A 24,481-nucleotide genomic window follows, 5' to 3' on the forward strand; every position below is an offset into this window, starting at 1 on the left:
GAGGTATATGGGAGGGCTTTTTGGAAAGAAAGGGAATGAAGAAAAGATGCAATTATATTATATTCTCAAAGTCATTTTTAAAAATTTATAGAAAAAAATAGAACTATCAGCTTAGTCAACCAAATCGTTCCTGCTCATTATAGATATTCTTGTTCATGCATGCCCTTTTTACAACAGCCATGTTGTACAATCAACCTACATGCTCATCAATAGATGAAAGATTATGAAAACATGATATAACTATACAATGGAGTTTCATTAAGCTACTTTTTAATATTCATCATTTTTTAGAAGAAAAAAGATATGTCAATTTTCAAAAATTGTTTTAATAGGAAATGTTAAGTGATCATGTTAATCAAGTTAACCTAGATCAAAAGTGAAAATTATTATCTTTGTCTTATTTGTAGAACTCACATGTACATAAATATAGATAGATGTATATAGATGTGTATGTATTGAAATATGCATACACACACAAGCACACACATCACACACATATAAAAAACTAGTATTATTTAGGAAGAGGAATGAAATTGGTGAGCTGGTGGAGAGGCAAGAGATGTTAGTGATGAGTGGATCCAGTCCAAGTACAGGGTGTGCTTGAAAAAAATGCTATCATGCAGCTCTCTGCTTTTAGCAATGAATATACACTAATAAAACATTCTTGAAAATAGAAAAAAGGACAGAAGAGATCTGTCACCCACAAAGAGAACTTGCTGTATTTGCAGACATAGTTTCACTTCTCAGAACCCATGGTAGCTGACAATCTTCTGAAATTCCAATTCAAGGGGTCTCAACACCCTCTTCTGGCCTCTAAATAGACACTGCCCACATGTAGTGATCATAATACATGCAGGCAGAATATTTGTGAACATCTTAAAATAAATTAATAAATAAATGGATAAATAAATAAACAAATAAATAATAAATATGTGAATGAATGAATAAATGTCTTTGCTGAGGAGTCAGAGTGGCTGTGAAGACAAACCATAGAATGTAAAGTGAGATTTGAGTTTCACGGACAGAAGGAAAGTTCCAGAAGAGTTTGTAGTGCAAAAGTGGTCTCGTTTATGAGAGTCTCATAGAAGGTAACCACAGCATAAACTTTCCAATTGAGTCCTTAGTTTATACTTGTAGCTTTCCAAATATGACCAAGGTGAATTATTCTTGCTTTAGTACATGCAGAGGATAAAGGGACATTATTCAAGTAATTTCCCCATATATTTCACTTTTTTATTATCGTTATATATTAGAATTCCATGTAGAGGTGACATTTCCCCCAATAAAAGTTGTAAGTAAAACTCCATAAATGAAAGTTTATTACCAATTGAGACATTTGCATTCACTATTTCTCTGTAAGGAATGGCTGCTACAACTTGTTAGTTCTTTTCTTATTTTTAATTGAATAGTTACTGTACTTGGTAGGTTTTTGTCTTTGTTTCTTTTTATTCTTCTCTCATATATTCCATCTTCACCACAGCTTCCCTCTCCTCTCCTCCACAGCTGTTCTTTCTCTATAGTCAAGCAATTGCGGTTGTCTTCAGTAGTCAAAATCTTGATGAAACTTCTGCTTTTCACAGGACTTAGTTATGAATAAGAGTCAAATAGATAAATGTGCCATATTCTCCTCACCTTAGCAGCAATTTATGGGATGATGAGAGGCAGTAGGGAAGTGGAGTAAAGACTAGCAACAACCAGGTAGGTGATCCTGAAGACTAAGTACTAGCATCCACTCCCACGACCCATTAGCGTTTCTCTGACATTGCTCATCTTAGTACAGTTAGTCTAATAATGCAGAGAGGAAAATGACTTCCTTATAACAGGAGACAGTATGTGGTCTAAGTTGCATGTTGTCTGGTTAAGAACTCTTAGGTAAGTTTATGCCTTGAGAAAGTAGATTCATATTTGAACTTAGGTAAGGAAAAAATGTCCAAGGATTCATAATCCAAAGAAGCTGATATTTAGAATGGGAGATCCTCTTTCAAAATAATTGTCTAGAGCAGTGATTCTCAACCTATGGATTTCGACCCCCTTGTGTGTGGGGGTGTCAAATGGCCCTCTCATAGGAGTCATATATTAAATACCCTGCCATTCATATGCTTCCATTACAATTCATAACTGTGACAAAATTACAATTATGAAGTGCAATGAAAATCATCTTATGGTTGGAGTTCACCATAACATGAAGAACTGTATTAAAGGGTCCTAGCATCAGGAAGGTTGAGGGAAATCCACAATAGTTTGATTATCTAGAGAGAAATCACAGTAGTTTGAGGGAGAGCTTTGAAATTCTAGAAGACATGTACTAAAGCTTCTAATGAAACTGGGTTCTGGATTGTATCTGAAGTAATTGAGTCTAGAGTCTATTGTAGAATGTTAAATAATTGTATAGTATGTGTTCCAAATGAACTTCCCGAAAGTTGCTTTTATTGTTCTAATGGTTTAGAATGAAGCTAGTATATAGACATCCCACTCTGCTTTCCTATCTATACTTGGCACTCAGCACATTCTATTTTGTTTCCCATCAATACATCAGAAGAAGGTATATGTATCTTCTGTTTAGGGAAGTTGTGTTATGAAGTCACCTATACAATGTAAACTTCTTAACTATTCAATTCCTACCTAGGGTGATTTAATAAAACAAAGGAAAAGAGAACTGAAAGGAATCCCCTTTACATCTCTTTCTTAGCCTATTTTAAGTTTAGATTCATTTGTACTCAGGCGGAATATAAGGTACCTTTAATAAACATTCCCACAAACGATAATGAGCACATGCGCAAACCAATCACTGTATGCTGAACAGGATTCCAACAGTCCACCCCCAATTAGAACCAGCTTTTCAAGCAAGTAGAGTTTCTCCCTTAATTTAAAACAAGTTTATGCTGCCATATTTAAAATGCAACTGGTTAACTTTAGAAAGAGATTTTTCTGGGGTGGCAAGATTTAAATGGCCTAACTGACCATAGCCTTCAGTGGGCTCAACATAAAACTCTTAGGCATATCCCAGTGCTATATTACAGGAACAAAATGATCATAAAATTTAGACATCTGAAAATGAACACTTTGGCAACCAGCTTCATTCCCTTTGAGTGTCTCAGGCTTTCCATATCCATTCTACAAAGAGATGTGCTCCTCAGCTTGCATTTAAATTTCCTTATGGAGTAGAGGGAACAAAGAGCCAATTAAATGAACAGGACAAAGCTCCTTGGGAATTGCTCCCAAGTGCTTCCACTCAGCAGATTCTCTGGTTCTTTTCCACTGGGAGCAGAAGAGGTGGAGGTCTGTTTGAAGTAGCGCCATGGCAGATGAGGAAGTGACTCAGTGGCCACACAACAGTAAAACTCCCCTAGTGAGGGGAATTATGTTTGAACTTGGCTGCCTTAAGGAGATCCCTGTGTGATTCAGGCTCTGAAAAATCAATCTAGATTTTACTGGCTGGCTATAACACCCCATGGGGCTCCCCCAAGCTACAACTGGGGAATGGGCATAGTGATAAAGCCACTCTTTCTGGAACACATGTGGGAACTGGGGCCTCAGGATAATGTGGGCGTTACTTGGCATCAAGGTTAAAGTAGGCATGCACTATTGATGCTGACATTTCTCTCTGATCTTGGGCACGGCACCTCCATGCTTCATTTCTGTATTACTACAACATCACAATATTTAATATTTTAATAAAATGTATTACATTTGGATTCTTATGTTATGTGTTTGTGCTGCTGCTTGAGACAGGTCTTAGAATTTAGTTCAGGCATTCTTCCAACTTGTAATCTTCCTGCCTCAGCCTCCTAGTGTTAAGATTACAAGTGTACTCCATCAGAGCTCAATTTCTCATTCCTGTTAACATGATCATTTTTTTTTTCACTAAATATCTTAGAAGGGTTTCCTCTTCATCCCTTCCTCTTCATTCCCATGCCTTATTTTTATATACAATTGTTTGTCATAAATAAGAGCCCTTAAAATGAATAAATACATCTGGAAAAACAAGGCAATACTTATAATCTCTTCCGGATTTGACACAAAGGCCACCGCATTAGTAAACAGAGGGCAGTTTTACAAAAGCATAAATGACTTACAGACACCATTTGTGAGGATATGTGGGGAGCTGAGCGCACTGTGAGAGAGAATGGCCAAGCAGACATGCATGGTTTTTTCTTTAAACATGGTAGCTGTCTTGTCAAGGAAACAGACAAATCATTCTAAGTGGTTTTATTCTGTTTTGCAGTGTTAGAAAGACTATATGACACATGACTGATCCTCTTACCCATGTTTATTAATTGTTGTTGTCTTTAAGTACAATGTTTTGCACCAGATCTCTAAAGCATGTTCATCTTGCATCACTGAAACATCCTACCTATTGATTAGTTAACTTCCCATTCTCCTTACTTTGTAGCTACATTCCACTCTTGGCTTCTATGGATTTGAATATTTTAAATAACTTATAATAGCTGAATCAAGGGATGCAGATCTTTGGGTTGGCTGCTTATTCATTGAGCATAGTGTCCACAGGTTGGACATGTGCCTACTGCAGAACCACCTTTCTTTGTTAACCTTGAAGAATTCCCTTTACACCCCAGATTTTCATTATTCATTGCTGCTTTCATGTGTATTTCAATTAGTGTTGTATCCTAGCTGTTACTGATGGTGCAACAGTGTACAGCCTTAGGTTTAATCCTCAGTATCATTAGGGAATATTCACACAAGGACTAAGTAGAAAGAAATATACTACATATAGTAGTGTATAACTATAGTCCCAACACTCTGGAGACTAAGACAGGAAGATTATGAATGTAAGGTCAACCTGAACTGCATAAACTGTTCTTATCTCAAAAGAGAGAGAGAGAGAGAAAAGAATAAACAAATAAGTAGATGAATATAAACAAAATGAACCTGAGAATTCTGGCAATTCCTTTGGAATCCTGATTTTAGCTTTTTGTTTTGTTTTGTTTTTGTTTTTGTTTTTCGAGACAGGGTTTCTCTGTGTAGCTTTGTACCTTTCCTGGAACTCACTTGGTAGCCCAGGCTGGCCTCAAACTCACAGAGATCCACCATCTGCCTGTCTCTGCCTCCCGAGTGCTGGGATTAAAGGTGTGCACCACCACTGCCAGGTTGTTTTGTTTGTTTGTTTGTTTGTTTGTTTGTTTTGTTTTGTAATTTTAGCTATTTTTTTTTTAGAAAATAAATACCAAGAAGAAGGATGACTGATCAGATAGTAAAAATTCCATATGTGATCTCCCTTGTGTCCTGACAGAGCAGGGATGAAAAAGAATTCAAAGGCTCATTCAAAGAGCAGAGGACAGCTGGGTCAGAAGCAAAGTCCAAAAACATGTGGCAGGTGATGGATGGGGAAAAGAGAATAAAAAGCTCTCAGTGGCAGAGATTCAAAATCAGAGGGCTCAAAACTCCAGGTGAGTTAAGAACTCACCTTGGATGAAGCTCGGGGATATAGTTTGCCTGGAGGCTAACATGCAGGTGGGGCATGGACTAAGGCTGGGAGGGAAGTAGAAGTCCTCCTTTCTAACCCCCTGACTCATGCAAAGAAGTTTTGGCAAACAACATCACAGAAACAGGTGCATAATAAGTTACTGGCTCTTTTAACAAAGTTATAAAAGCAATCCAGCCCAATTTCCAAGCTGTGTCTTGAACTTGAGATAACTTCATAAATTTAGTGTTTATGTTTAGCATAAAGAGAATCTAGTAGAGAAAGAAGACAAGAATCAAGTCATATCACATGGATCACTGACACTACAAACCTTCTTTGTCTTGGGTCTTCATTCATCATGCATAAAATATGAATAGATATTTTTTATTTGATAAAACTCAAAATGCTGAACTTTAGATGAAAGACCCAGAAGCAGTCATATCTCTGTGAGTTCAAGGCTAGCCTGGTCTACATAGTGAGCCTCAGGATGGCCAGGGCTATATAGTAAGACACTATATTATAAACAAATTATTATAAACAAACAGGACTATATAGTAAGATATTATATTATAACAAACAAAGAAACAAATAGTAAAAGTGCAGATTATAGCATTTTACATTCCTTGATCAAGAAATTTGTTTTGTTTTAACTAATGTTATGTTTGGAAAATTAAAATGGATGAATTTTTCATGTTAAGCAAATCACTACAAAAATTAAGGTTATATCAATGTCTTCCAAATTCATCATTCTGTCTCACACTCTCTGGTGTACTTAGCCTAGATTTTGTTACTCCTAAGCATGTAAAATTTGAATTCAGGCTGGTATATTATAAGTAATTCTCCATCTTGTGTATTTCTTCAAATCTAGTATCTACTTCATATTAACTCCCAAATACCCCCAAATTTTAAAAAGGCAAAAGTAACTACAACCATGAGGCAGAGTCCTGATTTGCTCTGTGTCATTCATGAGGCAATTAAGTTATTCAATAAGGTCTCCCTCTTCTCTTCCAGCATTCTTTAAAATGATAGCATATAAGGTTTTTTCTTTTTGTTAGTGTTTTTCTTTATTTCTTGTTAAATTTTCTTTTTTCCTCCCTTCCATTTTCTTTTATTGTCTCTACCTTTGTCCTACCCCCCTTTTTCACAGTCTCCCCCTCTTCCTAAGCAATCCAGGCTGGCCTTGAACTCATGACTATCCTAGCCACATCTGCAGTACTGAAATCACAGGCCTTCACCGTTATTCTGCTGGCTTGATTTTCATTGCTTAGGCATTTCCATTTTTTTTAAAGAGATTTTCCATTCATTTTACTTACCAACCACGGATTCCCCTCTCCTCCCAGTCTTCTCCCCCAACCCACACCCTCCCACCTCCTGCAAGGCGTGGTCTCCCATGGGAGTCAGCAGAGCCTGGTACAGTCAGGTGAGGCAGGTCCAAGCCCCTCCTCCCTGCACCAAGGCTATGCACAGTGTCTCATCATAGGCACTAGACTCCAAAATGCCGGCTCATTCACTAGGGACAGGTCCTGATCCCACTACCTGTGGCCCCCCTAAACAGTTCAAGCTGAACAACTGTCTTGCCTATCCAGAGGTCCTAGTCCAACACCATGGGGGCTCCTCAGTTATTGGTCCACAGTTCATGTGTCTCCACTAGTTTGGCTAGTTGTCTCTATAATTTTTCCAATCATGGTCTCATTATCCCTTGCTCATAGAATCCCTCCTCTCTCACTCCTGGAGCTCTGCCCAGGACCTGGCTGTGCATCTCTGCATCTGCTTCCATCACTGGATGAAGGTTCTATGATTACAGTTAGCGTATTCAGCCATCCAATTACCAGAGTAGGCCAGCTCAGGCACCCTCTCGTCTATTGCCAGTAGTCTATGGTGGAGTCATCCTTGTGGATTTCTGGGAACCTCCCTAGCACTCTGCTTCTCCCTATTCCCATGGTATCTTCATTTATCATGGTAACTCTTTCCTTGCTCTCCCACTCTGTTCCCATTCCAGCTCAAACCTCCCACTCCCCAAAGCTCTTATTCTCCATCCCTTGCCCTCCATTACCACCACCATCCCTCCTCTTCCCCAGTTTGCTCATGTATATCTCATCCATTTCTCCATTGACATTTCCATTCTAATGAACAGAATCCCCAAAGTGACTTTGCCTCTCTGAATCATAGATTCTTAAATATATGTGTGTGTAAATGTACATAAATATAAAAATATGTATGTATTTATATTACAACACACACACACACACACACACACACACACACACACACACACACACACACATGAAATGGAAGCTCTCCATACAGAAATGGAAGGGTTTGTTTATTGTTGTTCAGACTGTAGTTAGCCTATCCCTTAGGGATGAGAGGACCATGGCAGCAATGGATGGGATAGGAACAGCACATGGGTGTGAAAGCAGAAAACACTTCTAATTTAATTCAGCCCTTTATCACTTGTAGGATACATGTTACATAAGGCTGTACAATTAAGTGTCTGTAAATACCAGTAACTTTGCACGCATGTGTATGGTCTGACATGTATTAGGGATAACTATGAGATGCCTATACATTAAACCATACCCAAGACTAGCCTTGAAACACCATGTAAGAATATTATGGATATCAAGGGTCAATTTTAGCCTTGCTTTTTCATGCTTTTCTTATGTATGAAAAAGTTCAGTCATTTGAATGTGTAAGTAGAAACCAAGCAAGGATGTTCTTGCTCATTAAATTGCTGTGGAGTGGGGTGCCTGATGCTGGTCTTGGCTTAAGACACAACACAAAACAGCAGGCATGGATGAACTTACATGAGGGTCTTCTGAGAGATGAGAGACTGGCACCATAGTAAATGGTCTATTTTTGCTCATGACTTTAACAACAAAGTCAGCATTTATAGATGTTCTATTTATTCTCAACAAATTAATGACTAATCCTTTCCCCCTTCCCACTAGTTCTTTCAATATTTGTGTGACTTTTAGTAGAAAGGGTAGGTGTCCTATGTTTCCTTAGGTCAGGCTAATGTCCCTCTTCACTAACTCCTATGTATACTAAACACACTTAAACAATAAAATTACCAAGCTTAAATTACCAACCAAGTCATTGTCATAAAACAATTCATCTACTTACAGTTTCTAAGATGATAGTTGCCTAGTGAATAGCTAAAGGAATCTCTCATAAGTTCTTAAGCATTGATAACATTTGCGAAAGCATGTATTTGCCTTCTGTGAGGATTCCTTTTCTTTGAATACATTATTTTTCCCTAGCTACATTGTTTCCCATTTCATAATAAGCTAAAGACTATCCCACATAATTTTTAATTTACAAGGGGAATAGTTAGCGAAGGACAAAGAGTGCTGGTTCTCCACGATCTAATCAAGTTTTCAGATCAGAGAGATTTGTCCAGGAGCAAGAGAACCTCTGTGAAGGACAGGCTATTGAAGTGAAAAGGAACACTGAGCCCATGCATTTGAGTGGCTGACCTCTACAAAGAGAAAGAGGTGATTGCAATTACACTTATACTTCTATGATTTGTTTATGTTGAGTCATAGATCATAACAAGAGATGAAGTGTGACCCCAAAAGGAACTGACTCATTGCAGCCACTGGCCTCCATTATATAGGGCTTCCCTATCTTCACTTATGGTCGAGATCAGAGAAGTGTGCATGAATGTCACGGTGAAATCATGTCTGAATGTGCTCTTCCACCACTCGAGTTAGTACCACTGAGGTACTCATCACATAAAAAGACACAATTGCATGTTTTTAAAGTTCTTTATGTAATCATTCAGGAAGTTCATATCTATTTAACCAGCAACAACATAGACAGGCATCACTTGCCTTAAGACACTTGCGGGGGGCAGCCTAAAATGGGACAGGTTGATTGGAAACTAGAAAGAGATCCTTCAGGGAACCTGTTTTGTATTTTCACAGTAAATCCACACAAGAGCCTAAGGGGGGATGCTGAGCTCATAAGGAGCTCTGGAATTAAAAACAGAACAGGTAAAAGATGGCCTCATCACATAGATCTGCCAACCAGAATCTACCTTATCCTGATGGTCAACGCTGGCAGAGAGATGCCAACAAATGATGTTGACCCTCCAAGATAAGAAACTGTTAAGTTGTACTTCTTATTTCCCTGATGAAGGGAGGTGACACAGGTTGGCAGCATTTCTTTTTGTTTGTTTGTTTGTTTGTTTGTTTTGTTTTTTTGGTACAGGGTTTCTCTGTGTAGCTTTGCAGCCTGTCCTGTAACTCACTCTGTAGGCCAGGCTGGCCTTGAACTCACAGAGATCTGCCTGCCTCTGCTTCCTGGGTGCTGGGATTAAAGGTGTGTGCCACCACCACCTGGCTAGTTGGCAGCAATTCTTATGTGGACTACCCTGTTTCTGCTATTCAGGAATCCTACCTGACTTTCTTTCTGTCAGAGCTGAAACAAATGTCCAGTAGAATAAAAAAAATAATAATAATAACAAAGATTTGTTTGTAGTATCCTGGGTTCTCAGATGTGTCTAGCATATCTGGAGCCATGCACCAAATTCCAAGGACAACCCATGAGTCTTAAAGAGTTTAATCTCTATCAACCTGAACACTCCAAAAATCCTTGAAAACTTGCAATTTTTAAAAAATATTTTGAAGTAGAAGCTTAGTGGTATCCTAAGGAAATAGATATCCATTATTAGGCTTTTTGTCTGCCACACCTATATTAATTTTTATATGTACAACCTATTATCTGTTCAGAGTATTTATATCTTTAACTTTTAACATGGAATTTGGGGTTACTTTTTTGCCATTTTTTCCCTTTGAGCATACTATGATGGTAACAGTTGTTTAAATTTGTAGACTTTAAATAAAACAAGTTTAACATTAAGTGTATGTATAAACTATTGTTTTAAATTTATTGTATTACTTTGAATATATGGAAACACACATTAGCATGAAAAAACTTAGCATTTTAGGGAATAATATAAAAACCTGTGATGTTAGTTTTAATTAAGAACTTGACATAACCTGGAATCCCCTGAGCAGAGAGTTTCAGTGAAGAATTTACACTGGGTTAGCCCATGGGCTTATCAGTTCAGGGTTGTTTTAATTAAGTTAATTGATGTGGGAAGACACAGCCCAGTATGATATCACTGTCCTGAACTGGCCATCTCTTGTAATCAGATTGATGACTACCCTAATTGTCATTAGAGCCTTCATCCAATAACTTACGGAAACAAAGGCAGAGATCCACATCCCAAGCACTGGGTCAAGCTCTTAGAATCCTATTGCAGAGAGGAAGAAAGGATTGTAAGAGCTGGCATGAGGTAAGGGGTGGGGTGGTGATGGTGGTGGTGATGGTGGTGGTGGTGGTGGTGGTGGTGGTGTGTGTCAAGATCATCACAAGGAAACCCACAGAGACAACTAACCTGGGCTCATAGGAGCTCACAGACATTGGACCAACAGTTAATGAGCCCACATGGGGCTGACCTAGGCCATCTACATATGTGTGACAGTTATACAGCTTGGTCTACCTATGGGACCCTTAGCAGTGGGAGCAGGGTTTGTCTCTGAACTTTGGCAGGCTTTGGGGAACCTATTCTACATACTGGGTTGCCTTACCAAGCCTTAACAGGAGGGAAGGAGCTTAGTTCTTCTTCATCTTGATATTCTGTGCTTTGTTGATGCCCATAGGAGGGCTGCACCTTTCTGAACAGAAATGTAGAGGAATGGATTGTGGGGGAGGGGAAGTGGAGGGAGGGAATAGGAGGAGAAGAGAAGAAATTGCAGTTAGGATGTAAAATAAATGAATAAATTTAAATTAAAAATTAAATAAATAAATTTATCAGATATTGAAAAATAAAGTTTCAAAATTGAGCTGAGCTTAAGCAAGTGGGCATATATAACTTCATTTCTTTCCTTTCTTGACTATAGATCTGATGTGACTAGCTGTCTGAAGTTCTTGCCCTGCCTTCCCTACAATTATTGACTGTTACCAACAATTGTAAGATGAAATGAACCCATTGTCCCCTAAGCTGCCATTATTCCAGGATATTTTATCACTGCAACAGAAATGTTACTAGAAATCTATAAGATCAATTACTCTTTGATTCAAACTGTAAACATTGTTCTTTTATGGTCACCCCCTTTAATACTTTACTACATTTATATTTTACACTTCTAAGATTGTGTTTTTGTTTAATTCAACCATACATCATTACCATCTAACATAAGCCTTATATAGAGTGTTTGTAAGGGCTAAAGTTAACCTGTTAGCCCCACTACCTAAGGACAGATAACTTCCTGGAATGCTGGGGGCTATGTTTGATTGGGAGATAAAAGGCCACACATTTTCACTCCCCTAAACAAGTTTGTTTGACTCTTCTACACCAGATGGACTTGATTACATGTAGGTTGGGGGTGAGTATGCAGGCAGGAAGGATATCAGGATATTTCCTTGCCACTGATTGGACCTGATGGAAAATGGGTAGCCTTATATGTGTGTATTTATAAGCCTCTGAAAAATATGACTCATTGCCATTTCCTGGGAACCCTGGAACTGTCCTGGCCAGAGCCAAACATCCTGGCCAGTATTTAATTAAAGCTTCCTTCAAATTGGGCTGAAAATTGTGGAACTGGTTTTTCTCTGGAGATTCTCAGATTTAACAGTGTTTAGTCAATAAATGGGTGCCACAAGAAGAATAAGAAGTTAACTCATTGAACAAAGATGCTCTGAGTTTTTAAAGCCAGTTGAAGAATCTGATGTGATGAAAATGAATTGAAAGTATATGCTAATGTCATGCATATGTCACAACTCTTTGAATCACAGTCACAACGAAAGACCAACACTTCAATCCTTTTCTAAATGTTTGCTATAGATTGATCCTAAAATATGTTCAAAAGGCTCCCTTCCTTGCCTGAGGACAGTGTGAGGCTTTCTCTATCAGTCTACCATCAAGGTCGTAATTAAGTCATTGAGTCTGTGGCCTGTATTTATAACTATAATACATGATGAAGGATTATAAACTCCAGGAAATCTGTATTATCACACTGTCTAATTATCACATTAAGAGAATGACAACAGGGATTCGTTTCATCTCTTACTAGAAAGAAGCAATCTGGCAGTACCTGGGAGTTCACTTTGATGTTGGATTTGTAAAGGAAAGTATCAAAGATGGAACTGTTTTCAAATAGAACATCCAATACTGGTTTCATCCAGGCAATCAGGTTTTGCTGCACCACCATGCTTTGCTTTGAAGTGGCATATACTAGAGTTTATTATTAGGATCTATTTATTGCGGGTAAAACAATGAAATTCAAGAGGATAAAAGGAAAGTCAACAGAGCTCAGAGCCAGCAGCAGGAGTTTTAAGTTGATCTCTGAAATGTGTAACTTGCTAACAGACATAGGCACTGTGGAAGACCTAAATAGATCAGGAATTCTTAAAATGTGGTACCCCAACCATGCCATGTTACATTATAATCAAAACCTTTGAAAATTGGAGACAATAATAAATCTTGGATGTCAGTTCTATTCTTGTGGGGGGCATCTTTTGAAGGTCCAATGGAAGATGCTGTTCATGCCTTTGGGAGACCAGTGGTCTTTCATAAACAGAGTTAGGTTACTCCTCTGGGCTGTCCTTAACAAGTAGAGTTGAGAATATTGATCTTGTTTCAGGGCAGTCCTTTGTAAGATCTAGTCAGTGATGCTGGATCTCATCAATGTGAAGTCAAGAAGAGTGAAGTTGCCAACACTGTTATACTCATGCATAATCATGTATTGATTTCCTGTATGTTTCTGTGAGCTATGGCTATGTTCTACTTCTAATTCTGAATCCAACCAGGTTCCTACATTGAGAGGACACTCTGATAGTCAATGCTGAAGAGATCTCTCACCTGGGTGAGAGATCACATTCAGGTTGCAAACCCCCACCCAACTCTCATCCTTCTGTATTTAATACATGAGGTCATACATGTATTACATACATTTAATACATGATGTTAATAAGGCCAGATATAGCTTTACCTATTTTGTTTCTTTTTTCTTTCCCTCTTTCTTCCTCCCTTTCTTTCCTCCTTATTTCTTTCTTTCTTTTCTTTTTATTTTTTTGATAGACTTTTCCATAGAACAGTTTGGCATGGTATTGGGGTTCTCCCGACCACAACCTCCTGAGGGGTGGATTATTAATATTCTTATATGACTGGAGTTGAAGAGACAGTTGCCTTTTAGCTGACTATTCTTTCCATAGAGAAGCATCTTTTTGATAGTAACTGCTTGTAAAGCCAGTATTCTACACTAAGCAGAGTCTTGGGGATTGAATCTGGTATTCTAAGCAAACAGGCTAAGAGTCTGACTCCTGGGTTAGTTCCAAGGTCGGTAGATAGAAATATCAAATCAATACTACCACAATGACAACATAGTCCCACTTAATATTTCAAAAAGTTTTACTGAAAAAAAATATGGGTAATTTCAAAGGAAAAATTGAATCAGTAACCTAATCCCATACACCAAAGTCCCAATACAAAAACATAATAAATGTGAAAAACAAAGGCTGTATGACTTCTCCAAAATTTATGAACTGGATGACCTCCCAGCACAAAAACAATAACAACAATAATAAAAAAGGAGAAAGAAAGAAAAAAGAAAGAGAGAGAGAGAGAAGAGAAGAAAAGAGAAGAGAAGAGAAGAAAAGAAAAGACCAAAGCGGTCAAAAGAAAGGTTTAAAGTATGTTCAAGGGGGACATGAAGAAAGTCTTGAATTAATTCAAAGAGAACTCAAAGAAGCAGCTGAATGAAATGAGAAAGTTACCATAGAATATTAAAGTAGAACTAAATAAAAAATATAAATACTGAAGAAAATCAAATTACAATACTAAAAATAGGAAATTCAGTAAGTCAAATTTAAAAAAAATCTCAGTGGAAATCCTCACCAATAGACAGATCAAGGAGAGGAACATTGTGTGATGGCTTAGAGACATGAGGAATTACAACATTAAGACATAGACAAGGATAAGTTAATAAGAAAGTGTGAACAGAATATTTGATATCTATGGGAAATGATGAAAAGACCAAGCTATGGAACATAGGAGTGAAAGAAACATTTCACACTAAAGAAATAGAAAATATTTTCAATAAAATCATAGCAGAAAAATCTATCAAATCTAAGGAAAGAGATGAAAATCCATACATAGGAGATATTTAGGACATAAATGTAGACACAGTCAGAAAATAATCTCCCACACCAAATTATAGTTAAAGAACTACATGTACAGAACAAAGAAAGTATATTTAAATCTAAAAAAGAGAAATACCCAATCACATATAAAGACAGACCCTAACTAAGATAACATCCAAAAGAAAAATACCAGGGTAGTTTGGGCAAAAGTCAACATGATAACAGGAATCAATGTACATCTTTCGGTAATAACCTTATATATTAATGATCTAATTCCCATAGTCAGAGACATAGACTAGAAGATTTCCTTAAGAAAAAAGTGTTTTGTCTCCATGGAACATACTTTACCATCACAGTCAAATTTAACATTAGGGTGAGATGATACAAAAAGTAATTGGACAAAAATGAAACTAGAGAGAAAGCATCACTGTTCTAAAATCTGGAAAATCAGAGCAGATGAAAATTAGTCACAGAAGAAGGTTATCTCATACCAAGTAGAGACTAATCCATCAAGAGGATATTGAAGACTGAAAATGGGGGCAAACAATTTCTTAAATCAATCTTTGATAGATATAGAGATCCAGCTTATAGTACATCACATAAAAGGACATAAAGTAGGTCTTAATAAAGTCAAGAGAATTGAAATAATACTTTATATTATTTCTGATGACCATGAAATGCAACCAGAAATCAACAGCAAGAAAAATTACATAAAATGCACAAAATTCATGAAAACTGGGTCAGCAAAGAAATAAGAAAGGGAATTTAAAATTTCCCAGAATCAAATTCAATAAATTAAAGATACGACATATCAGAACTTATGATAATGACTGACAGCAGTCCTTAAGGGAAATTTAGAACAAGTGTCAATGTTAAACAATCAGAGAGCTCTCAAATAATCTGACAGTGTGCTTCAGCTGTTTGTAAGAAAAGAAGAATATGCCAGACAAAAACTCTCTAGACAGAAAGAATTGTGCTCAAAACAGAAAATAATGAAATGAAAGCAAAAACAAAAAATGCAAAGAATCAGATGAAAAAAAAGAGCTGATTCTTCAAAAACAAAAATCAACAGCCTCTTAACCAATCTAACTACACTTGATCAAGCTGCAGCCCTTGGTTTTTGACATTCACTGCTTGTAAAGTTGTGTTTCTAAATTCCCTTCTTCTTTCAGACCTGAGTTGTAAATGATGGATGAAAGCATGTGGGTGTCCAAACATCCTAGAGAAGAGCTATCTACCAATTTTGACATGTCAGGAATGAATTGTTCTTGAGAGTCAATGAATTTTTATGAAATGTTTACTCTTTTTCTAATAACTAGCTCACCTCAACAGAGGAATTTGGTGCTTAGGTGTAGAGGACTACATGAGATCATCCATATGAGTGAGTTTATGACAAAGGTTTTCATTTTTATCTTATTCTGTTTTCTGTTGCTATAATACAATGTCTAACTCTAGGCCATTAATAAAGAAAAGCCCGTTTATTTAGCTCTTGGTTATGGAGTTGGAAAAGCCAGAAGAAGAGATTGGATCTGGCCTTGTGATGTATCATGACTATGGTGAAAATGTAGAAGGGCAAGTTTGAGAATGGCTGGCTCACATTAATACATTCTTGTGTTGACTATCCAGTCCCAAAGTAAAGGCAACACTGTTGTAACATAATGCCTCCTGAAAAGCCTTACATCCCACAGAGAAAGACATATCCCAGTCAGCCTCTGAGAGTTTAGTCCTTGTGACATCACAGGAAGCTTGTTGAGTGCAAATGATCAATAGTGAGAACAACACTCTAGGTTTTATGTTCCCATAGAATGAAGGAACAAGGGATATCACTTCCAGGGAAGTGAGATGAGAGTGTAACACTTGGAATAAAGGAATTTGAGTCACCATGCCTCTGAACTACAGTTAAATGGTGGGAGGAAAAACTCAGAACTGGTCTATACAGTGGTACTTATGGATGTTATCACTCAAGTATATGTGGCCAGAAGGAATCTTTAACGATAATTATCAAAAAAAAGTACAGGCAGTTGAAGTGGGGACTTCATAGGGGTGAGAAGAGGAGGTGGAGGAATGAAGGAAAATGCACGTATCTCAAAAAGTCATTGTTGCACAATAAGCAAAAATGTGTTAATGTGCTCTGGTCTGTGTGTGTATATGTGTATGTGTGTGTGTGTGTGTGTGTGTGTGTGTGTGTGTGTGTGTGTGCATGTGTGCTTGTGTGTGTTCATATGTATGTATACATACTTGTATATATGTGGGAAAACCACTAGGATTTACTTTCTCTTTAGCTATCTCTCTGATACCTTGGAAGTTAAATGAGGGCCTTTTAAAATACATGCATGGTTTCCTATAAATATATTTTGGTGTATGTGATGTCTATATGTGAGGTAGAGAGTCTTTCCATTCTTGCATTGTGTTGATGCCTTAAGAATATAAGGATTAAAAGAGAATACAGAAGTTATTTTATAGGAACCCCTACAAAAGACTTTTAATGACCCAATGAAATTAATGATTCCTTTTCGCTCTGTAATAAGCCACATGATCAACAGTAATGCTGGAAAATATTTTATATGACCTTGAATGTGTTTATTAATCCATTGTCTGAGTCTCATTTCCTGGAGACATTTAAGTTCAACTCTTCCCAGGGTACCAGAAAGAGCAGTGAGGATGTGTTCCTGTGGACTAGTGTGGAGTGTCTGAAAAGGGGACCTGTGAGCTCTTAAGACACATCATTCTTTACCAACAGGGGAAATCTACTGAATTTTGTTTTAGGACATTGTGTTCAGCAGCTAAGTGTTTCTCTCAAGCCTCACTACACTGCTTCCCTTTAGGCTTCCCCATTCTCTCAGAAGACAGGTGTTTGCACAGACAATACTCAGAAGCCACAGCCAAGATGATAGCATCAGGGGTAGGGGTGCTACACATTACATGAACGAACACAAGCTGCTTGTCAGAAAGCAACCTCTCTTTCCTTTTTCCCATAGATGCACCACCCTTTGTTGAGAATGGCAGCATTTTATTTACTGTGTGAAAACTGTGTAGGATTCTTTCTCTGGGAGGTAAGATAAGGTCGTGTGTGTGTATGTGTGTGTGTGTGTGTGTGTGTGTGTGTATGTGTGTGTGTGCGCGCGTGCGCATGCACGTGTGTGTGCACACCTGGATTGACTAACTCCGTTTAAAGGACAGGCTTTGTTTCTGAGAAGTACCTGGTTATCCCAAATCAGTGTCTTACTCTAGTGTTTTTAACTATGTTCCATAGTAATTTGATTTGTTCTGTACTCACAGCCTTGTTGGGAAACAGCATGGTTGGTCACCATGAATGAGGCAGAAGAGAGACAAACATACCAACAGAGGATAGTCTGTTGCTTCAAAATTAACACTCAAAGAACATTTTTTTTTAAAGGAGCAAGCACATGACTTTTTTTTAAAGGAGCAAGCCACATTGCAAATTGAACATGTCCTGGAAATAGTTTATATCACCCCTCCCAAGGTAACAAAGGATATTGTCAGAATCCAGCTCTGACTTGTTGAAGGGTTCTTGGGGGTATGAGAGAGGAATGGGAAAGTATTAGATAGAAATATTGGTGGAGATGACAAGAAAAACAGAGACACAGGATAGCTCTGGGAGGGTCCCAGTTACCTTGAGGTTTATTCCAAAGGTCTTTTTATACAATGCCAAGGAGCAAGGCAAAAGACCTCTTTCAAGATCAAAGTACAGCCTACAGCAAAGTTTAGACCCTTCAAAACACCTGGTAACCATGCTCATGGCCAAATCATCCCATTATGCAGCCCTGCTAGGTAAAGCAAGCCCAGATTCTCTGACCCTGAGCAAGGTCTCACTAGAGAGCCTCTGTGGGCCCCATAGGATGTCACTGACTTCATTGTACATGGAATGTCATGTTACTTGAACCCTTAATAAAAAATGATTAGTGATATAACAATTAACATTCAGTTAGACCTTGCTATAAGGATATCCATGTTCATAAAGAAAATCTTTATTCTTAAAACATTTTTATCTATTTTTTAATTATTATATTGTGTTTTAATTTTACACATCAGCCATGGGTTCCCCTGTCCTCCCCCCTCCCGCTCCTTCCCCCATTTTTGGGCTTACACAGGGACACTTTGCTCAGCCTGGAAGGAGGGGACTGGACCTGCCTATACTGAATCCACCAAGTTGAACTGAATCCCCAGGGAAGTCTTGGCCCTGGAGGAGATGGGTATTCTTAAAACATTTACTTGCCAATACATGGTATATCATAATGTAATAAATGTATAGGATCTTACAGAATGGGAAAGTTACACACAAGCTTGAGGTCTCTGTGTTGTTGTTATGGTTGGAAGCAGTTTGAGTATTTCTCCCAATTTCAGTACTGGACATTGTTCTTCAGTGTGGCGTTGAAGTGCTAGGCTCTTCAAAAAGGGGGCCCCCAGGAGGGTTCCTTATGCCATTGTGAGTGCCACTCTCTGTTGAGAATAAGGTGGTTACTATGGTACTCTGAATTAGTTCTCATGGAAAGGTTGTTACATGAAGAGACATCTGTCCCTCCCTTCAACCTCCTTTCCTGTCTGGCCACCATTGTGGTACCACTATTCCCTAACTAATTCTGGTACCACACCCTTGAATTTCCGGAACTATGAGATCATTAAACCTTATTTCCTTATGAAGTTACCAAGCCTCTTGTATTTAATTATAATAATGAAAATTAGACTGATAGAGACAACTTTCTCATTTACATTACCTTCTTTATGGAGGTAATGACTCTATCTCAGTCATCAAGATTATATTACAGTTTGTCACCCATTTGTTTTTAGTTCATGTAGAAACCCAAACTAGAAAAATTTAGGTTATGTACCAATGTTGCCTGACAATGATTCAAACCATCCCAATGTCTGTTTCCCCTTGTTTAACTTCCGAGTTGTGATCAGCAGGCTGGTGCAACAGTTTCTGTGTTTTCCTACCTGTGTTCTGGAGCCTGGTTTCATAGCATCTGAAATGCAGTGTCTAGTATGTGATCCTATCCACATTGATATATCTTGAAATTCTTCAGTATGGCTCAGCCTGGTGATTCAAGTTTGATTCCCAAAACTTTTCCTTTGATCTCTACTTAAGGCCTTAGCCAATCCATACGCTAATAGTAATAATACTAAATAACTAAAGAAAAATCCTTTGATGGGCTATCTAGTTCCTTTGAAGGGATATCAAGACTTTTATATAACTGTTTACTACTGATCTTAAACAATGCTATTCTAGCTTTGTCAGCCGATAGCTCAAAATCACTAAGTTATGTGGAGTTCTTATGTAAGAAGTAAGGAATTCTTCTTCCTACCCCTTTAAGCCTTTACCCTTCACATTGTTCTCTACCTCTATCACCTATCATCTATCTATTTATCTATCTATCTTATCTATCATTTGTCTATATAGCTATCATCTATTATCTCTATATCTCATCTATCATCTATTTATACATCTATCATCTATCAACCTATATCTATGTATCAATCATCTATCAATCTATCACCTATCATACTACAAATTATGTACTGCCAAATACTATGTTTTAGTTTAGGGCTATTGAGAACAATTTTACTATTAGAAACATCTTTACAGATGTCACATATTACACAAATACACATATGTCTCTAGTCATAATAGTTGTCCCACTTCAGATCTGATTTTAAGAGTCTTTGCTCCATATTCAGTACCTCATAGGAGAAACTGGAATCTCTATGTTGGCTTGCAAGGCTCTGTATGACTCAAATTCCCTCATTCATTCTTTCCCATGGAGCATGCAGTCCTTCACAGTTGCTCTGCTGTGCCCATATGGTGTTCTTCTGCCACCTCCCTAGCTTATTCAATGTTTTTTTTCCAGATTTCAGTTGAGTCTTCAGTCCCACAGGGAAGCTGTCTTTAGATTTTTTTTCACTTTTATAGTACTGCCTATGTCTTAACAGTTACCACGAATGAAACTTTCTTTTCTTTATTAACATCTGTTTCTAATCTCTCTAGAGAAATGATAATTCCTAGAAAGTTGGAAATGAGAGGATGGGAGATGAGAATTCCTGGAATATTATGATCCAGTTATCATGTTGGTACAAAAGTAATTTTGGTTCTTTCACTGCTGGAATTTGCCTTTTGATATTGTAATATATTCTTAATAAATGTGGCTATGCTAAAGATAATATTAATGAACTTTATTGACTTAGTTTGGTATGCTAATGACATATTCCTGCCTTTAATTTTTAATTCTTTGACACTTTCATTTCCTGCTTTCATCTCCCAATGATACTTCTTCTCAACAACCCGCCCTTCCTATTTTCATGTCTTCCTTTTGGTTTTTGTCCCACTGGACTTAATTAAGAGTTTGTTGCCTGAGTGGGGTTGCAAGGTTATTTACTATAACAAGGGAAACGTATCAGCGGCTATGCCACTGAAAAATAGCACTTCTTCCCCACACTTTATGTTTATTTTACATTACTGAAATGATTTTGGACAAAAAGCAAATCCATGTAATTTTATTATTCAAGTTCAAATGCATCATAAAGAATAGAGATAAATAGCACCATCAATATTGATGTGTTCAGCCTAGGAACTACTAAGGAACATGTGAGTGAGGACACAGTTCAAGAGGTAACAAAAGAGACAAGAGCCTTGAAGATGAGAAGCATGGTGGTGGTCACCAGAAAAGGACAATGACACATAGTTGTTCTCTTTTATTTTGCACAACTATTTCTCCATTGTATTGTTCCATATGAAAGTAGATGGAATACTGGTGATGTCCATCTTGGAAGCTGGGCTGACAAGAAACTCTAAAGGACTTCCCGAAAGTAAATTTGTACATGTGCATGCATGCGCGCGCGCGCACACACACACACACACACGCATTGTCACTGGTGGTCAGCTGCTTGTCAGATGTACTCCAGCTTTCTGGATCTCTATAAAATGTTGCACCTGAGGTGTATGCTCCATGGATAGATGAGATTCACTGAGGATTACTCCTACAGCTGGACCTAGTCAACATAACAGCCCAATGACATGATAGCATCTGACCATAGTAGCCCATCCAGTGATTCCACTTTGAACAGATTATCCTGTAAAGTAGTCACTCACCCACCATATTCACCCAATCCTTTGCCAGCCAATTGCCACTTCTTCAAGCAACTTAGCAACATTTTGCAGGGAAAATGTTTAACAAAAAAAGGATTCAGAAAAATATTCTCCAAGAGTTCATTGCTACCTAAAGAAAGTTTTATTTTTTTGATTGTTTTTAGTGTGTGTTCTACAAGAATAAATAAGCTGTGGCTTATTGGTTGCTATAGTCCTTGTAAAGTTAATAAAGATAAAGCATATTTACATCATCATGATGATGTAAAATTCTTAGTCAGAAACTTCAATTCCCAATAGATTGAAGTGAACAAGAGACCTTGTCTCAAGAGAAGGGGAAGGAGATGATCAATATTCAAGGTTGTTCTCTCTCTCTCTCTCTCTCTCTCTCTCTCTCTCTCTCTCTCTCTCTGTCACACACACACACACACACACACACACACACACACACACACACACACACAGAGAGAGAGAGAGAGAGAGAGAGAGAGAGAGAGAGAGAGAGATGCTAAAATTCATTCCCAGGGAGAGACAAAAGGCAAAAATCCACCATTGTTGACTCTAGGGAACCACTGAGGTTTTAGGGCTTCAGTACAGACCATAGACAGGTGAGGGTTTTCTTACAGGGGTGTAAACACTGCTAGTTCAACTTCCCACATCTGAAAAGCCTTACATAACAAGGATGAAGTTTTCCTCTATTTGCGTATAAGGAATCCTCATCATGCCTCCCTATATTTGATTACCTTCCCTACATTACACATAGTTGCCAGGAGGTAAGGAACAACAGGATTTTCAGGTTAAGAATTTCACATCCTACTCTGCCCCTCTGTCAGGGGTATAATTCATCAATAAGTGCATCTGGGATGATCTTTTGCAGAGGGCAGAACTCCCCAACATGGTAGTTACTTGGCTTAAAGGATGGTAACTAACATACAAAGAACTTTTTGAGAACATCTTATATAATATCACTCCCACCGTTCCTACCCCTACAAGCTCCTCCCATGACCCTGTTCTAAATTCATAGCCTTGTTTTTAATCATATATAAATAATTATACTCACATATTCTTAAATTAATATTAAATTTTTTAAAAAATATTAATTAATTATACATTAGATAACTATATAATGTATACTTGTACATGATATAATTTTATTAAATTATAATAATTATTAATGATATGTACTATATATGAATATACAAACCATTGAGTTCATTTAGCATTGCTTCAATGTTGATGTGTCCAAGACTAACCACTTGGGATTAGACATTTTGTACGGGAACTCCTCCCTGGAAGTAAATAATTCTCCTTCCCTCAGAAGAGGCTGACCATTTGTCATCTATGGATGGGTCCACATGGAATGTTCCATGTCACATTGTCATGTCATCTAGTGTTTTCATTGTGTAGGTATTGTTTAGGCAGCCATATTGTTGAGTTTTCATGGATGCATTTCTTCTGTCATGCCTAGGAGACCTATCCAGCAAAAAGTACACTGGACCTCTGGCTCTTACAGTCTTTTACTTCTTTTTCTTGGATTTTACCTGAGCCTTAGATAGAGTGGTTGCATTGCAGATGTGTCAGTCGAGGTTGGGTACTTCTCAATCCCTTATTCTCTGCTTGTGGATCAGTTGTGGGTGTCTGTAATAGTCTCCATCTGCTCATGTACTGAATTCATTTTGCTTTTGATTTTAAGGTTTATTGCACTGTATTCAGATAGGATGCATGGAGTTATTTCATTTTTTTTTTTTTTTTGTATTCATTGAGATTTGATTTGTGCCACTGTGTAGTCTATTTTGAAGAAAGTTCCACAGAGTGCTAAGTAGAAGATGTGTTCTTTGATACTTGGGTAGAATAGTATGTAGATATCTGTTACATCCACTTGATGAAAGATTTCATTTAGTTCTGCCAGGTGACCTGTCTATGAAGAGTATTTAAATCACTTTATGTTATGGAGTTGAGATTAATCTGAGCCCTGAACTTCAGTAAGCAGTACACTTTTCGTGAAATTGGGTGTGCCAGAACCTACCTTCATTCCTTCTCTCCTCCCTCCCTTCCTTCTCTCCTCCCTTACTCACTCCCTCCCTTCCTTCCTTCCTTCCTTCCTTCCTTCCTTCCTTCCTTCCTTTCTTCCTTCCTTCCTTTCTTTCTTCCTTTTCTTTCTTCTCTATCTCTCCCTCCCTCCTTCCCCCTCCCTTCCATTCCTTTCTTTCTTTTTAAATTTTTTTTAGCATTTCAAGACATGTTTCTCTGTGTAGCCCTGGCTGTCATGGAACTCACTATGTAGACAAGGCTGGCCTTGAACTCACAGAGATGCTCGTACTTCTGCCTCCCTAAATGCTGGAGTTAAAGTCATATACCACAACTGGCTTGGATTTTATTTCTTAATCCATTCATCAAAACTGCATCTTTTGATTAGAGAACTAAATTCATTAAAACATCAAGTTAGTATTCAAAGATGTACATTTGTTGGTCTCATATGTTTTTCTTTTTGTATTCATAGACTTATTTTGTGTTTCGATAATTATAGCTTCATTTGTTTTCTTTCTGTAGGACTTTGGGTATGCTTATGCTTATTCACCTCTTCACTCTGAGGTATTGTCCCATTATTCACAGGAAAGGCTGGTTTAGTGGATGGGAATTCACTTAGAACCCCTTTTTTATCTGATTTTTTTCTTTGTGTTTTATTTGTGTTTTAATTTTACACATCAGCCATGGGTTCCCCTGTCCTTCCCCTCCCGCCCCCACCTCCACCTTCCCCCCAGTACCTCCCCTCCATTCCCATCTCCTCCAGGGCCAATACTCCCCTG

This window comes from Onychomys torridus, chromosome 4 (genome assembly GCF_903995425.1).
Source record: "Onychomys torridus chromosome 4, mOncTor1.1, whole genome shotgun sequence".
NCBI lineage: Eukaryota > Metazoa > Chordata > Mammalia > Rodentia > Cricetidae > Onychomys > Onychomys torridus.